This window comes from Epargyreus clarus, unplaced genomic scaffold, assembly GCF_041222505.1.
Source record: "Epargyreus clarus isolate Ecla_fem2 unplaced genomic scaffold, WU_Ecla_fem_2.2 ptg000006l, whole genome shotgun sequence".
In the NCBI taxonomy this organism is placed as follows: domain Eukaryota; kingdom Metazoa; phylum Arthropoda; class Insecta; order Lepidoptera; family Hesperiidae; genus Epargyreus; species Epargyreus clarus.
In genome coordinates, this window is record NW_027332214.1 from 9,919,561 (window position 1) to 9,938,524 (window position 18,964).

Here is an 18,964-nt window from a genome sequence, read left to right on the forward strand (position 1 = left end):
TCTGGCAATATCGCGGTAATTGCTGACGGGATCTTAAGCCGGTAATCGCAGCCGCATCTCACTGCCTCTCCGTTTAATGGAGAGCTAGATGTACCTCTTTGGGGACGTTTGTGCCTTTTGAAATTGTCTTTTACTAGCGCACCGTTTACGGCTTCTAAAGCACTTTCTCAGATTTCCGGATAAGTCCGTAGCCAACGGAACGGGGATAAGAGCTCCGTTATGCTGGTAAAGTTGAAAGGTTTACCTATGGTGTGGTGACTGTAAAGAAGTGGTATGCTTTATAATTTAGCTGCGTAGGCACCTTTTATGGCCTTAATATAATAATACAACTCTGGCAGTGTTACGTGCTTATGTATTCTGATCTGAAGGGTGTGGTAAGGGAGACATAATTTTCCGAGGCGTTCCAGCTTAGTCCTCTGGGGTAGCGGCGAATCTGAGGCCGACTTCAGGTGGGAATTTGGTCTTGTCTGGGGTTGATTGCAGTTGTTTATGGGAGGTAGTAGCCACTTAACATCACTTGGACTTCAAGATCGACTACTATTTAGGTTATATAAAAAAGCAAGTTCCACAAAGTAATTTCTCAAAGCCCATTTATAGATTTAATTTTCCTCTCTCTAAATAGAGGTTATGCACGGGGTTGCACGTAGGTACCGGCACCCACCCTAAGGCATTTAGATTAGTTTGTAATCAATAACTCATATGGCAATATATTTCCGGAAAATTCCGATCATTTAATTTCAAGAGGCTTGGTTTAATTGATTTGATGTACCTACTTAGTATGACGCACCTATGTAGTATGAAGTAGTACGATCCCTACTAATAGAAAATATTAACAAATGTTTATTTTTTGCGAGTCTTTCATGTCTCACTACTGGGCTAGGGTCACGACCTAGAGAATACCCTACCATCTCTACCATCTGCCACTCGGTTCTTATGCGGATTAGTGTTAGATAAATGTGATAGAACCTTCGGTGCTTCGGCGGCACCACCGTCACACTTATTTCTGTCTAATAATGGTAGGTTAATAAGCGCTACTCAGTTCTGGTTGGAAGGGCGTGGTAAGGGAAACATAGGCACTTTTCCGAGGCGTTCCAACTTAGTCCATGGATAGTAACGTCTGCGGTTGATCTCAGGTAGGAACCTAATCCTGTCTGGGATTGATAGCAGATGTCAATTGGCAGCAGTAGCCACTTATCATCAGGTTGACTGTATGTTTGCACTCCTCTAAAAAAAACTTCAAATTACACACATAGGTAGACATAACCCCGTTTCAGTTTTGTACATACAGACACAGACACAGGCTTCCCTAACCTGCAAGCCAAGACCGTAGACCCACACAATAACCCACTAACGAAATTAAAAGCGGCAACCTCATTCCCCGAGGCATGCATGTAAAATCATTACTTAAACTGCATCTTTTTAAACACCCTGAAGGCTGAATGGGTCCTTGAATCGGTTTAGAAATAAAAAAGAAAGCACGCATGCCGCCATTGTACGCAGACACGAAGGTGGATCTCATTAAGGGAGTTCGAATTAAGAACCGAGTGCGATGGAGCGGGAATCTTAGCGATCATTACGTGGTAGGGTTGCCAATTCGTTGTTCGAAAGTTGGAAATTAAAGATTTGATTTAATAATAAATTCTATACTCACAGCCCTAATAGGCCTTGTACTGTGTGGATGGACACACGCAAAGATAAACAAAGAGCCTGATTAGATCTAACTTCGGAACTATGAATTCTATAACAGCAGTGTTGAGCGCTGCTGTGTTCTGGTTTAAAGGGTGTGGTAAGGGAGACATACTTTTCCGAGGCGTTCCAGCTTAATCCTCAGCGGTAACGGCGCATCTGTGGCCGACCATAGGTAGGAATATCTAATCCTATCTGGGGTTGATTACATATGTCCATGGGCGGCAGTAGCTACTTACCATCAGGTGGATTGCATGCTAGTCTGCTACTCCTATATTATATATAAAAAACTCTATAGTGTGTGACAGTGCGTTCTCACTCCTGAAGACTTACATAGACGCCTAATAATTAAGTTAGCTATTTAGTTGAAACGCAAGAACTATTTCACGCTAGAAATAGGTTTGGCGGTGATACCACCTAAATTAAACAATACTGTTTTTACCACTTGCTAACATGAAGGTGGTTAAAATCCGCTGTGGGTTGACTCCAGCGGCACCATCGCCATAACAAATTCTGCCTAATAACATAGATAAGTATATATATCTCACCGCCTTGTAATTGAAGGAAGACATTAAATTACTTAAACGGCTGACAATTCTGTCAGCCGTTTAATGGCTGTCATAGTGTAATTTACGCGGAACAATGACATTGACATTGACATGCGCAGTTAAGACACGTAATCGAAGAAAAAGTGCGAAGAAATATCGTTACATTCGTAAATGATCTAAAAACAACATTTTTTTAATATTTTTCAAACACTCAAATATATGGCAGTGACACTTGTCAAAAGGTTACATTTTCTTGTTAGGAGCGAGTAATCTTTACTAGGCATAGATTATGCCTAATAATAGAAGTGTTAAGCGCTGCTGTGTTCGGCTTTAAAGGGTATGATGGAAAACATAAATATCCGAGGCGTTGTAACTTAGTTCTTATTCTATTTCTTGTTACTTTAACTCCGCACCCTGTAGGTTGCCTGGAAGAGATCGCTGATTAGCGATAAGGTTGCCTATTGTATTTTTAAAAATTATAATTTTCCTTGTGTATATTTCTTTTATGGGTACAATAAAGCATATTATTATTACTATTATTATTATTCTTAGGGGCAGCACATGGCTCACCTCAGGTAGGAATTTAATCTTATCTGAGATTGATTACAGATATCCATGGTCGGCAGTAACCACTTACGAACGGGATATACTCGTTTGCTAGTTAAATATTGTAAACGTCATTTGATTTTAAACTGGTACAAAAGAGTCCTATTAGATTCGAACCCGGTACCTTCAAAACTAGTTTAGGGAGTACAGAATCTAGATCTGGCAGCCCTCGCAACGAAACGCGACCGCGGCGTCACGTCTGCCGCTTTATTCTTTATGAAATATATATTTTTTCTGACTTTTTCCTCTTGGTTTTAGAAATGCTTTCTGGTATAGGTATTCAGAACATTTGTTGCAGCTACGCTTTGAAGTTTGATCACGTGCTTGTGTATACTTCAGAAGAAACATAGTTATCGTTCGAGTGGTGTAGTTGGCGTTATTCTTTGATAGAATCGAGGTTGATGGTATATCTTCAAAAATATTTGTATATATATTTTTTTTGAATAGTTGTAGCGGATTCTTGCGAATTTGCAAACACTTGAGCCTACTTATATCTTTGTAGGTAGGTACGTACATAGATTTTCCTAGACCTATATAGAATTAGGACTGTATTACTTAAATAGGTAGGAACCTAATATGAATAAGTTTTGAAGATATTGCCTTATAACGGATTCGACGCGTATTTTTTCATTGAATATGGTAATATAATATAGGAGTAGCAGACGAGCATGCAGTCCACCTGATGGTAATTGGCTACTGCCGCTCATGGACATCTGTAATCAACCCCAGATAGGATTAGATATTCCTACCTGAGGTCGGTCACAGATGCGCCGCTACCCCTGAGGACTAAGCTGGAACGCGTCGGAAAAGTATGTCTTCCTTACTACACCCTTCAAACCGGAACACAGCAGCGCCTAACACTGCTGTTATTAGACAGAAATAGGTGTGGCGGTGGTGCCGCCGGAGTCGAACCACAAAGGTACCACCTTCGTAATATGCCATTTCGTGGAAGTTCCATTAAAATACTTTAAGGACTGTTGGCGATGCAGGCTGCTGGCTGACAATAGAAATAGGTTTTTATATATTTTTACCTTTTTTATACTTTATTTGTATATTTAAAAAGAAAATATATTGGACTACTTCTGACTACTCAAGAAAAAAAGAACGTTATTTTTCTCCGATTCCCAATATAAGTAATAAAACCTCGATTTAATTCGACAAGCCTTCACCTAAGCATCGCTGCGAGTCCCGGAGCCCTACAAGGACTTTATACAGATATTGTGGTTTCACCCTTTTAAGAAATCTACCATTATTATGTAGTAGGTACTAACTTACCTTATTACGAAGGATTTTCACCGGTGAGACGAGATCAGTCGATGTTGGGATTGTCTGAAAATGATTTGTAAGGTTAGTAATACATATATTAAAATAGGTACCTATTACCTATGTTTGTCTTCGAAACAATTATATTGTCACTTAATTGCACTATTAATTTTTGTGTGTGTTTTATGTGATGTTTTTGTTATTCATTTTTACTGGTTAACCTAACGATTAAGCAGATGTGCTATCTGATGGAAGGTAGTCAACGCCACCTATGGAAATGCAATACCAGAGGAGTTGCAATGCATATGCAATATATAATAACATGTAATATTGCAAGGTAGAGTCATCTCCGTAGAGTGTCTATAGCGCTACCTCTAAGTATCTACGCCTATTGTATGTAATTATAGCAATATTCAGTCTGCTGTGTTGTGGTTTTTAGAGATATTCAGGTATTGTTTAGTAATAAATATTGTTTAGGTAAAGTTTTATTTAATCGAAAAATATTTATTTTTAAGTAGAAGATACTTAATCCCTACCTATGAGTAATGCATGTGATTGTTATTTGAACTCTCCATTTATTTAATTGCCAATATCCATGGGCGGCAGTGACCAACTATTGTGCGTCAGTTTCTTACTGATGGTATTACGAGTAAATATAATGAAATAATAAAAACGAAAAATAACGCTTAACAATATTAAAATGATTCAAAAGTAATATAAATTACCTATTCATTTCTAGCCCAGTGACGTCACGGTACAAACAAGAAAATGTAGATTAATATTTGATACAAGCCGAAACTCGAACAAGAAAGCTACACAAGGAGTTTCTCAACAAACTTAGGCCCCGCCCCCAACGTCTTAGAACCTCCCCCACTCGTAAGCTTCTTGGACACGCCCACTATCTTACGCGAGCTTTCGTGTGTGATTCGTGTGTTCGTGTTGCAGTGGTGTTACGTAAGGGAGTTGTTGTTTACGCCTTTAGAGGTCATACTTTAAAAGGGCTTACGATATGAATTGCAAATGGTTCAATTTTTATAAATTGAGTTTTGTCTTTGGGATTTGTAGAGTCTTTGAAATTATTAGATAAAGAAATTTGTAACTAAGATATAATTAATTTGTAATTTCCAAGTATGAAAGTTGGGTTTCCAAGTATAAAAAGCTACTCGTATTCGTAATAACAGAGATTTTTTTTTCATTTTCGATGCATTTTAAGCGTTTCCAAAAATATTTTTTTCTACCTACGTAATTAAATGTCCACATAGGCAATGATAGGTAGGGAGGTACATTGAAAATTCTTAATGTTATTATTACCACATCCAAACAATTACTGTCCCACTGCTGGACAACGGTATCTTCTGAGAATAAGAAGGATTAGGCAAATGATCTATCACACTGGCTAAGTTATGATTTCATAGTAGACTTCACATTTGAAGACTCCAAGGTACAAGTAGGCATCCTAAATCACCTACTTTATTTCTTAACTTTCGAAATATAAAGTCATATTGCTAAAAGAGTCTTATGTTGGCATATTCAGATATTTATAGACGTCACAATTTATTAGGCCCATTTTGACATATGCAATCCTAATGTCATTCATGGTTTATACTATCTTTTTAGTAGGCAATTTAAGACCACGTGATTTCTAGAGCGTGTGGCTTCAAAATATTCGAAGAAACCATAATCGATTAACTTTCAAATAATGAACACTTGGAATAACCAATAATTAATTATTTATCCATTTTGCATCAAATCAAAACACAATAATCAACCCTTTGTTTCTTAATGAATGAAAAAAACGAAAAAAAATACAGTTTACGATAGCACGAGCGATGCTTTATTTAATCTTCTAAACATGAATAAATACACTCGAATTTATTTTCTTTTCTCCTTTTTATTAAATCTTTAGATGATAGAAAAATATTAAATAAATATTCTGTTTACAAAATGTTAAATAATCTATACAATACAATGTGGGGTTGTAATCGATTTGTGGTAAAAATCTGTTTCTTTGGTTATCGATTTGTATATAACATGCCCAGTGTCTAGCGATGTCATGTGTCAAAATGGGCCTATTAAATTGTGACGACTATAATAAAAAGTTTTACCTAAAACGTAGAAACAGAAAATAATTAATTAACATATTATGTAAGTATATGTAGCGACATCTACGACACAATTCTCTTGAGAATTCTCTCGAGTGCGTCTAAACAATATCTATTCTACCAATCCAATGCACGCCCACGTCTTCATACGCCCCCTTTCTTAGAAGTTGTTAAACTCGTAACGCCCAGTTCCTTACGTCGCCCACTCAGTTCAAATGTTACCTACCTCCAATAAATGACCCAGTTTTCAACCAATCACTAGTATGTTTGGTTTACCAATAAGTTTAAGACAATTGAATGTCAATATGTGTATGATATTCGTATTGGCTTATATGCGATTTATATAGGTCAGTATAGTCCGCGCAAAACTGCCAGTCCGCTCTGAATATAGAAATGACTACGCATTTTTAGAATAAGTCTTACGAAATTTAAGTTAAGTCATGTGTATCTACAAAAACGATTTAGATATTTTAGAGTAGAGAACGTAGACTTATAACGCCATCTAGTGATGATGATCGACAACACTATGTATGCGCTTGCGACGCTTCAACGCCATCTGTTGGACTTCTAGAAAACTTTTATGTTGTATGAAACACTGGCCACTTTATATTGCACTACGGCCTATTTATAAGAATAATAAAATAATGAAGCTACTAAAAGTATAAATAAATATTAGATACGCATTCTTTAGGGAAGTAGGTAAAACATTAGCCCGATGTGGTTTCAGATGCAATTTCGATGCTTATAGTAAACACTTAAATGTTTAAATCTATTTTTATTTAATAATTTTGTTTTCCCATAAATTGCTTGTGAAACCTTTGTTATTCCTGTTGTATTTGTAAAGCTACAATACAGTAGATTCACAATAACTTAGGAACGCCCACTTTCTTATAAGTTGTTACTTCTTAGCCACGCCTCCTTCCTTACCATCCAGTCAACTGCGGTATAGTTTACCTACTGTTTCAGAATCTCCAATTGTCATATTGGGATTGTATCAACGAATAGAATTGTATGGATAACTTTTCCGATCCTTAGTTCAATCTGTGCATATTTTAATATAAAAAAATATCTACTTGTAGTCAATATTGTATGAAGTTCAATAAAGATCACAAAAGAAACATAAGAATAAATAAAATCTAAGCTGACGTAATCACAGCGACATCTATGATAAAAACTCGGCATTACAACTTAGCTGCGTATGCGACGGTGCCTCACGCCATCTAGCGGAATATTATAGAACTAATACAACGAACAGCGCCATCTGTGACGGATGCTTGAAATACGTTGTAATATGGATATTACGGATAGATGGCGTTCAGTAAACATTACAATATTTTACTTATCGTCACTTCAAATAATATGTTTTCATCAATACGTATCACATAAAATTTAGTAGACAGGTTTAAAATCATATCATTTAGCTACTTCGTAAAATAGGAGGTTCTGTATTCGGCTGTTAAAATCACGATATAACTACAAAGTTGCGTACGCGTCGTTAAAAAACGCCATCTGTACAAATTTATCGGAAATATAATCCACTTGAGTCTTATTATTTCTATCCGACGGCAGATGGCTTTCTTGTCAAAATTAAAATGATTGATTTTAACAAAACATTGTCATTATTATTCGTTCATAGTATTTAATGTAGTTATCGATTATTTTCGCGTTCACATAAATAACTTATATTATATTGTATTCAAGCTAACTAATATTATGCGTTTATCAGATAGATATAATATAATGTAGAAATTCTATTACGTAGGTATTACCTACGTTTATTCATACTTAAAATCAATGCAATAAATGTTATTCACAAAACTACGGGGCAACAATCTCGTTATATTTAAGCTTAAACATTTAAATAATAATTTCGATACATTCGTAACAAAAAAAAAAAATACTGGGTTTCCTACATTTATGTTTAAAAATGTTCCTTCTAACGATATAGATTGTAAGGTAACATTGTGTTGTATTCAATTACGTAACAGAAGAATACAATATTTTAAAACTTTAATTTGTGCGAAATGTATATCATTTTTCACGTTGTTTATCGTATAGTATAAGTTATAGCTATGTAATGGATCACCGTGTGCGAATATCATTCTTTCTTCAATATTAATAAATATGAAGGTTTAACGCTCGCATTTCCACTGGTCTATTAGATATCATTTCACAGATGAATATTTCTAAAGCAAATTCAGAGCAAAATACTACAATTCGAATCAATGCAGGAATTAACATCATTACTAGAGTTATCCACGGAATCTTTTAAAAGCACTAATAAGAAGAAAATAAATATGGAGAATGAACAATGCGTATCGTAGTGGAAAAAGAACTCAATAAATATAAAATGTAGCACATAAATAAATTTAATAGTAGCTTAAAACGTAACATAATCAACCGTAAAAGGTTTTCTACAATCGCTTTGTATTTTAAACCGGTTATTAGGAATATTCCCCATATTCTTTAATAACGTTAAGTATGTAATACAAAGGGGATAAATCGTGTGAACAAAATGAAACTTATGAGGAATAGCATAATTCATATCTATTTACGAGTTACTTGTAGCGACGGTCACCATTTTTTTTATTTTTATGTCAATGCAAAAAAAATCATCAACAAATAACAATTTGGTTTTTAAACCATGGAAATGCAGTTCTAAATTTTAAAAAAATGTTGCAAGCTATGATTTTATAGTAATAAGTTCTAATGCAATGATTTGAAAACGCCCTTTTTTATGAAAAGATACCAGAAAAAGAAAATTATTTGTTAAAGTAGAATAATTGCAAATGTATGTTTCATTATATATATGAACAATCAAATCCATAAACTTAGGTGCAATCACTGCCTAATTGTTAAAATTAACAAAGAAAACTGGCGCTCAATTACATTAGCTCTATTGGTTTCTTTTGAAAATAAAAACAGGAAAAACAATACTGACTTATAAAAAAAGATAAACTCACTATACTTACCAAAATACAAGCGTACATTCCAATAAAAAAAACAAAAGAAACAAAAAATCTTTATTAAAAAAAAAACAAAATCAGTACAAAAAGTTCTATAAAATAACAAAAAGGCATACATTATGAAACAAAAAAGAAAAAAAAGTGTTAAAAAGTTTCTAATATACAAAATTAAAGCAACCAAATTTGAAAACCGGGTCTAGTCCGACGGAGTTTTAATATTAGAAACTCTTTAACATTTAGTTTTACAACTGCAAATAATAAAATGACAAAAAAAAAACTACACTAGAATACCAAAATAAAAAAAAAGTAAAAACAAATTAGCATTACAAAATCTCACTAAAACGTAAGAAAATATCACAACCTTGGTCCGGTAAGAAATCTTCCTGTGTTGAGCACAAAAAGTTGAATTGTCCGATCAAACCACAAAAGTCTCATATAACTAATGAACTAATTACATTAGACAAGTGTCGGTGGCAGTCAATTCAAGTTATAGCTAAGTCCTTAATATTAATATAACGCTTAAGATTAATTGTTTTTATCAATTGCTCACTCGAGCCGTCGCTCGTTAAGAAAAATAAATTTTTAAATAAAAAATATTCTCAATAACGGCCAAACGTTTAATCTCTTTACAAATGTAACCGACATAAATATTAAAAATTTCGCAAAACTTTTTCCACTGCCAACAGTTTTGGTCAAAAAATTGGGGGTCGGGGAATTTAGCCTAAAAATATTTTTTCGATTACACGCGGTTAGAATTTTAAATTTAGTTTTTGAATTTTGTATTATTAAAATTTATAATCACAAGAGCACGAGGAACGTGTATTGCGCCGCGCGGCCCGGCCGGCCGCCGCGACTCCAGACGGACGACTGAGACTGTCCGCGGCGCGCCGCGCCACCCCGAGCGCCCCCCGCCCCGCTCGCCTCCCCCCACCGCGGGGCCGACTTCGTTACGAGCCACTTGTAATCGCCGCGCGATTTTTCCGCCTAAGACAAATTAGGCGGGCCCGCACCCGCTTCCCTCCACGATTTTTCCTTTGGGCGGCTTCTTAAGACTGAGACGTTTTGTTCACGCCTCGCCACTTAACTCCGCTCGATTCGTCGCGGGACCCCGCTTTCTTAAACCGTACAGAGCGATCTACGTTCGGTAAACCGTCACACATCACAAATGCCCTAACACGCGCTAAACCGCACCGAATCGTTGTTTCTAATCGCTCTAAATAACTAATTCACTATATCAGCGGTGGTTTTGTTTACTGACACATATTAGCGATGCAACATAAATACCGGTAAATTATCCACATTCCAATGTTATGGCGGCGGGCTGTTTTATTTTTAAATGGTATTTAATCGTCACTCTCGCTTTCGACGACGCCGAGGCCGGGTTAATTGTAAATAAAATTCAATCAATCGCAAAAAATCCCCGTAATCGGCACCCGACAATATCAATGAGAGATACGTATTTAAAGCACATTTATATGCATAATAATGGAAGCCAGTGAGTGCAAATTTTTTATCGTCATTCATGAAATGAAAACATTCGTACACGTGCCGTACGTTGTTTTTTTGGGAGCGTATGAAAATAGTATTACGATGAGTACATTATTTTTAAGTAGTTACATATATTTTGACGCGATTTTCAATTTTTCTTTAATAAAAGTAGGTAATCGATTTAAATGAGAACATTTTATGTAGAAATATTGTATTTTTTACAATATGACTACCTGTAGTTTTTGATTAAGGCGGCAACACATTGACCACTCTCTTAGAGTTTTAAATGGCCATAGCCTAAAGAGATCATTCATCTAATCAATTGCGTACATTATAAACTAGATTTGCTTTGTTATTATTGTACTGGTATAAAGTATGAGTAATGCTCATGCGTTTTATTAGTAAAGTATCTGGGAATGGACCTCTCTTCAATTCGATGTCTTTGACTTTGGTTTATTGTCTTGTTTCAAGCCTATCTTTTCCAGTTTAAAAATTACAATTTAGTATTCATTTTTTTATAAATTTATGAACTTTATGATACATTTTTTCGTTTGTTATCACACGTACACATCTTTATCAACATAAAGCGCTGATTTCAGTAATACTAGATGTTGTAACTAAATTCAACCACAATACTTTACATTAACAAAAGCATTTATGTTGAAATACGAATCTTTTCTCTGAGAAGTCTGTTAAAGTTAAGAATATTCAATAAAATTTTGCAAAAATTCACCTATTTTTTAATGAACATTATTTTACCTACCGAGATTTATTTTTCTCATGCTGAAACAGTCGTATTTCAGTATATTTTTCAAAACATCTCGATATATCTACGCGTTTTTTCTTCAAACAGGACAGGTTTAGTACACAATCGGTTGGTCGCGAGTATGAATTAATATGATTCTTTTATCTGAGCGCGGTCCAGCTGTCGCCGCAGCATCCAAGGGTCGACGAACCCGGACCGATTTTTAACGAGACATCGATTTTCGAAAACGAGTGGACAGATAACAACACTACGGAGGTGAGCATTGAGACAATGACTTCCAAATTTGAATGTGAAATTTTTTGTAATAATTTTCCTTACTTTTTCAACCGCAAATTTTGGTCCGCTTAATTTTGATTATGACCTTTTTTTTTATTAATTCATAGTACTTTTTTAGCTTTGTTTGTGATTATAATTCTGTTTCCAAAAAGAACATTTTCAAGGAGAAAAATACTTCTTTCAATTTCACGGAAATGCATTTTGACTCAATAAAAGGTTAATTACCTACTTTAGTTAGTATTTTTAAAAACGTACAGTGACAGAAAATAGGATGTGCAACTAATTAAAATATAAGTAACTAATCTTCGATTCTAATAGAATTTAAACCTTTTTACACAACACCTTTCACTGACAATAATTTAACTAACATTTTGTTTTCTGTTCTTTTGACATTTTGTGATTTTTTTTGTATTGTCCGTATGTAACTATTACATTGACAATAACGCGTAAAAACAGAGCTCAGAAATACCTATACTCAGAATTTTACCTACGAAACTCAGTGACAAAATCATGAGCCAATTAAAACATCTAAATGTGATAGAAATTTTGTTACAATGTTACGTTAAATGTTTCAAATCTTTATTACAACAAACAAACACATTTCGACTTTGACTTCGTTATGTATTGTAGTACTATCATGACTTAGTAGATACATTTAGTAATTTAAAACAAAGATTTAAGCGAATGAAAAATTCAGTCCATTAGAATCCTAAAATACAAAAATTGTAACACAAATAAATTTCTTCTAATGAAAGTTACGTTTTAGGTATTAAAAGATTTATGTGAAGTAAATCAATAGGTAGATACTTGAGAATAACACTGTAGTTTAAACCCACCCACTATCATTAGTTAGTATCTAATTTAGATTTCTAATTCAGACAAATTATAATTTCCCGTACGCCTTATAAGCGTTTAGACGAACTCTATGTAACTTAGATAAATGTTAAACAATAGAAAATACTGGATTAAATCTAATCGTAAAAAATAGCGCGTCCCTAAAGCGGGAAATCGAATATTAGTTTTGTTGATTAGTTAGGTATACCGTCAGGATACCAACAATCACCTATGTAACAAATAATCTATTATTAAAAAGATAATAATAAATTTGTAACGAGATTTTACGTAGGGCCGCGTCAAATTTTAAATTAATTAAAAGGAGTTGCTTATAAAGTAGCAATTAATATATTAAAATTAGTAGATTTTACAAATCGGACCATGAGATATAGCGAAATAACAAAAATGCAAATAAAAAATATAGTAAATAAAAGTAACAAAACAATAATAACTTCAATAACAATCAAAATAAATCACACGTATAGAATTACAATACAAAAGTTGACTGCCACAATTACCTGAACAGATGACTATGTACAAATCTTCATTTATCTTCTAAGGAAGGAATCACGGAACTTTGTTATTTTTTGTAGTTTTGATGATTTTCGGCGATTTCGAGAGCACCACAAAAAGTAACAACAACCAGTTCTAAAATGTAAGCTGACTACAAAGTTTTTAAACGTATAACACAGTTCAGAAATTGAAGTTCGGTCACTTAATTTTTTTGAATCGAATAAAAAGTCCGGAACACTGCCAAAGTTAATTTGGAACGTCTACTAATTAGCGGGATGAGTGGATAAAAAAGATGAAACGCGCTGAAGGAACTTAATACCACTTATAGACTATGCGGCAAAACGAGCCGAATATTTACATTGAAGAAAAAAAAATGAGGTCAATCGGAGGTTACGGGCAACGCAGCCGGTCGGCGCGGGCCGCGACGTCGTGTGGCTCGGCGGCCGCGGCTCCCCCGCGCTGCCCCCGCCGACGCCCGCCCGGACCGCCGAAAACCACGTGCGCGCACTCACGAAAGAAACGACAACACGGCCAGCCCTACCGCGCGACAAGGACGAAACTACACTTTTTTCAATTTACTATATTTGCCGATTTTTATTATTTTTTCGCATTTCGATATTTTATTTTTTAGTTGATGCGCCCCGCAACTCACCTGTTGTGCTTGACCCGTTTCGATCTGTCGACCGATCACATGATCGACGGTTTTCGATTCTTTTTATCGCGCGTATGATTACGTCTTTCGGCAACACTTGCAGTTTCGATTTTTATGCAATAATAACAAAAAATAAATGATATTGTTTATGCAATATATCCATTTTAACACAGCTTGTGTTTCCTTTATGAGAACACGTACCTTGGCGAACGAAATGTCTAGGACAAAAAGTTTACGTTACTGAAAAAAGTTTTGTTATCATTTTAAAAAGTAAAAAAAACACATTGTAAAATATATGTAGGTAATAAATATGCACCAAATACATTCACAAATAACAGAGACTAAATAAAACAAGTATGTATGAAAAAAACGAAGTATTTACATTCAAATAAAAACAAATAAAAAATATTCCATTCATGTAAAGTGCTGCCATAACCTTTAGCGTCGGGTAGCGGAACTACATTTATGTACGCGCCGTATTACTATCGGTTGCGACACTAACGCCCTCACACCTTGCTTGTTGTCAATGGGAACTATAAGCCGATGGTTCATTTCTAACGCGTCGTTTATTTTTCTTTTTTATTTTAATCGTGAAAGTGCAACGTTCACTTCGCCGGGTATTCAACGGCCATTTTCGTTTGCTGTTTCTTTTTCGTTTTCATTGGTTTTTACAGACGTTTTGATCATGTCGTCGAATTGCCGTCATAGGTGTACGTAACGAACAATGTAACGTGTGATATTTTGACACTTGTATTGAAATTCTGCGTGAAATCTGAAAGTTTAAAGGGAATTTTATTTGACAATGCTAGTGTTCCCATTTTCCATATTGATTTTACTAAATGTACCTAGCTTCGAATAAAATAATGTAATATGTTATTAATGTTTAGCATCTAATTATAATAGATGGCGCTGTCAGTCCTAATCGTCGCGATTACTAATTTGTTTTTTTTCTAATAAGATGAATTATCTCATTAGATATACGTTGAAAACACTAAGAGTACTAGATAATATAATAAACAACAGATGTAGGTCGCCAATTCGCTTCTAATGGCGAATTAAATATGATGAGTATTCAGTATAATAGGTAGAAACATATTATGCTGCTTAAGTATTCGAATACTTAATTAGTATAATAATTCTACTTATAATATGCACTTATACCGTTTTTAATTATTAATATTCATTTTCTGATAAAATGAGTATTCTTAATGTACCTTGTATTAAAGTTTATACTTAAGGAGGTACATTTCTCAACACAATTATAAGAAGGAAAATGGGAAAGACTGAACATTTAGTTAATACTGTATTAAATAAAAATAAAGAATTTGTAACATTTTTATATTATAATATTTTCGTGTGAATATTTAAACCAGTCTCTCAATTTCTTATTAGAATCTTATAACTTGGTATCGAGATAATAGATGTCGCTATGGGTAACAACTTTCTTATTCTTATTTGTATTGAGTATCTATGTTCTTTATAAGTGAACTCTTTTTTTGAAATTGAGATAACTGAATAATTTAATAAGGTTTTCAGGCTCTTTAAGGGAGTCACTCTTTAATACTTTTTAATTATGGTTTGAGATCACTTAAAATTATTTTAGGTTTATTATTCAAGGTAGTAATTCGTTCTTATAAGAATACGATTTCCAATATAGTGGTTGCCTGCAATTTGTATGTAGGTAATTTATGTAGATGTTTTTTTTTTTTTATAATTTAGGAGTAGCATACGAGCATGAAGTCCACCTGATGGTAATTGGCTACTGCCGCCCATGGACATCTGTAATCAATCCCAGATAGGATTAGATATTTCTACCTGAGGTCGGCCACAGATGCGCCGCTACCCCTGAGGACTAAGCTGGAACGCCTCGGAAAAGTCTGTCTCCCTTACCACAACCTTCAAAACGGAACACAGCAGCGCCTAACACTGCTGTTATTAGGTAGAAATAGGTGTGTGGCGGGGGTGCCGCCGGAGTCGAAAAGAAAATTTACTCGACTCTCAAGTAATTTTTTACCCGACTGGGGAGGGTAATGTTTTTTTAACGTGTTTATCATTCTTTGGGACGCATTGTAACCCAAATTTGAAAGCTTGACGGATTTTGACATATGATATGTCGTTTGATTAGTCTTGTAGGAGTGATATGAGAGGACAGTTGCGTTTCTAACTTAACAATTTGCCATGTTTCCTTAACAGTAAGAATCAACACCATCCATGTCCATTTTATGAGTTGATGGATAGATACCAGTTCCCAGTCAGGCTCTTATAGACGCTAATAAATATAGGCAGCCTGTCCACATATGAGGCGTATCCTCAGGAGTGGCAAATAACACCCCTTCTACAGTGGCGTAGCTAGGTAACCAAGGGCCCTGGGGCAAATAAAAAATGGGGCCCCACTGCTATGGAAACTGATTAGGTTTTATCAAACAAAAATATGAAATATACAAATACTTTATAAATGCTAAGCTATTTAAGCCCTTTTTGTGCAGTGCAGGGCAGGTAATAAAAATATTAAACAGTAACAACATAAATTACAATTAATACTGGATGTAGGTTTGGCTAATAAAACAAAATAGGATCGTCAAGGATTTATCATATAAAGGTCGGGCCTAACTGACTAAATAACTATTTTATTTACATTTTTTCCTAGCTTTAGTTTCCGCAAAAGTATAACGTTTCCACATAAATCAAAAATGCTTCACTGTAGGGACATTTGTTCTTAAAATAGGCAGATCAAAGCGTCATAGGACCACGATTGGATACGATCCTATGACGCTAATGTGTCCGTTATATTTTCGCAAGTTACAAACATATATGTCATAACATCGAAGAATTAGTTGATTAACCAACAAATTCTTCCGTGTTATGACATATGTATTTATGTATAATCCTTAAGGATTAGTATGCAAATGTATGAAAAAATACGTATTTTCTTCAAAATTTTTCTTTTCCTTTAATTTGTCACATAACATTACTTACTTAAATAAATTAAGGGTCCATGTGTCGGCGCACCCCGATTTGATACGATTGCGCATTAACATGCCGATCAATACATTTATTGATTTATATATATACTCGTATATGTCTACCAAACCGCAAAATACTTTTTTTATAATATGAGAGTACCAGACGAGCATGCAGTCCACCCGATGGTAAGTGGCTACTGCCGCCCATGGACATCTGTAATCAACCCCAGATAGGATTAGATATTCCTACCTGAGGTCGGCCACAGATGCGCCGCCACCCCTGAGGACTAAGCTGGAACGCCTCGGAAAAGTCTATCTCCCTTACCACACCCTTCAAACCGGAACACAACAGCTCCTAACACTGCTGTTATTAGGTAGAAATAGGTGTGGCGGTGGTGCCGCCGGAGTCGAACCACAAAGGGTTCTACCACCTTCAGAATACTAACAAATAAACAAAAAAAAACATATGTCTGCAAACTATTCACATTTGTGCATAGGTGTTCTGCACCGTATCCCTTAGCCGGTTCTTACGGCACCCACGGAAAGAGAGGGTGAGGCCCTATTTTACAACGCCGGGGCCCCACGGCGGAATACTTCCGTTAGGTCGCATTCTAGCACTCCATATTTGCTCATTATTTCCTTGCATGATTGGTGAACAGTCCATGCTTGAGTTAGTTGAGGTAAAACTAAGTACTAGTACAGAAAGAATTTAGGGGAATTCCCTAGGCATAACTTTTTAATTACTTTGAACTGAGTTGTCATGTTTAAAGCGGGGTTGCAACATTTCATATTTATTTTGAAATTGGGAGAAATTTCCAAAAGTTCCGTTCGATCGAAATTTCTGGTAAGGGTTCGAGGGCCCCCTGAGTTTGAGGGCCCCGGGGCACTGCCCCGCTTAGCCCCTAGGTAGCTACGCCACTGCCCTTCTATATGAACTTGGCTGCGGATGTCCATGGGCGGTAGTGACTATTAGGTGGACTGCATGCTCGTTTATTACTTAAATCGATAAAAAAAACTGTGTGTCTCAGGATGTTTGTTTATAACAACCACATCAAGTGGACCCGTGGCGATCCTCCGTTCGGTTTGAATGGTCATTTTTGACGCGTACGTGCAAAATGTGGAAATCTTCCTCCTGAAGTATTCCCTGAGCGGTATGACATGGGGCTCTTCAAGAGGGGTACAAAAAGAGTTCTCCTCCGAAGCCGGCGATGCATTGTTGACTCCTCTGGTGTTGCAAATGTCCAAAGGCGACGGTGACTGCTTTCTACCAGGTAGCCCGTCTGCCTTATCGTTAGGTATAAATATTAAAAAAAAAAAAAAAACAAAAATAATATTTTAATCCGTGGTTTGTAACCTTTATAATAACTAAAAGTACCATATGGGCCTGGGTAGCTGAACTAAAGAAGAGTCACTGTCACCCACCCCTACATAGAATTCCTATAAGTATTTGATGAGATGGAGATAAGTGGCTACTGTCGTTCATGAATTTTTAATTAACCCCAGATAAGGTTATAGTCCTACCTAAGGTTGACCGCAGATGCTTTGCTGACCCTTAGAACTAAGCTGGGAACAGCGTTCAATCCAGGACACAGCATCGTTTTACATTGTTATTATTAGGCAAAAATGGGCGTGGCGGTAGTGCCTCTGGATTTACCACCGGGTTTACCACCTTCAGATTACCCTTATTACAAATATACTACTCGTGTAGTCCGCGCCAAACTGCAAGTCCGCTCTGAATATAGAAACGAGTCGCGTTGAATAGTAAATGGTAGATATTAGCGAGACAAAGGCAGCGCGGGGCCGCTCTCGCCTACGGGTCATAGCTGCGTTAGTATGTCCTTACGTTGCTACGGAATATATGCTTGTAGTTATGCGCAACAACTTCAGAGCGGACTAGCAGTTTGGCGCGGACTATACTACACTACATGCTCAAACTATTGGAGCATAGCTTCTTAAAAATAATTATTGCCGCAGCTAAATAGGAGTAAAATACCTATGTTAACACTTGCAGTCGAATAAAGTGGAGTCATAATATTTTAAAAATATTATTTAAGGTGATTTTTTAAGTATTAAATATTTTCTAAGTATCTATTTAATAATTACCTGTGTATTTAATATGTTTTGATGATTGTTAGTAAAGTGCGAGTCGTACTAGTAGAATTCCGTATGATCAATTTTCCGTATGATTTTTTAAATTTCATTTCCGTATAATATAGTTTTATTGCATTTCTTTTTCTATTATTAGTCCTTTCAGCGATAATTGATAGATGATTTCATAGAACTCTTAATAAATAACACCAT

General features: G+C 35.5%; 1 protein-coding gene and 1 long non-coding RNA gene across 4 annotated transcripts in view; one reads left to right on the forward strand and one right to left on the reverse strand.

The window, feature by feature from the left end:
- pros (homeobox protein prospero) overlaps positions 1–13,483 on the reverse strand; it is a 134,912-nt gene extending 121,429 nt beyond the window's left edge. Inside the window, exons 1-2 of one of the 3 annotated variants that reach the window (XM_073074013.1) lie at positions 13,054–13,483; positions 4,116–4,169 (exon numbers count right to left, since the gene is read on the reverse strand). The gene's annotated coding sequence lies outside the window, so the exon portion shown is untranslated. Of the gene's footprint in view, positions 1–4,115; positions 4,170–9,532; positions 11,221–13,053 lie in introns of those variants that run through there. The other 2 variants (XM_073074012.1, XM_073074014.1) reach the window with 2 other exon arrangements.
- Positions 1–18,964, forward strand: part of LOC140742932 (uncharacterized) — a 239,611-nt gene that overhangs the window by 128,789 nt on the left and 91,858 nt on the right. The window lies entirely within an intron of this gene.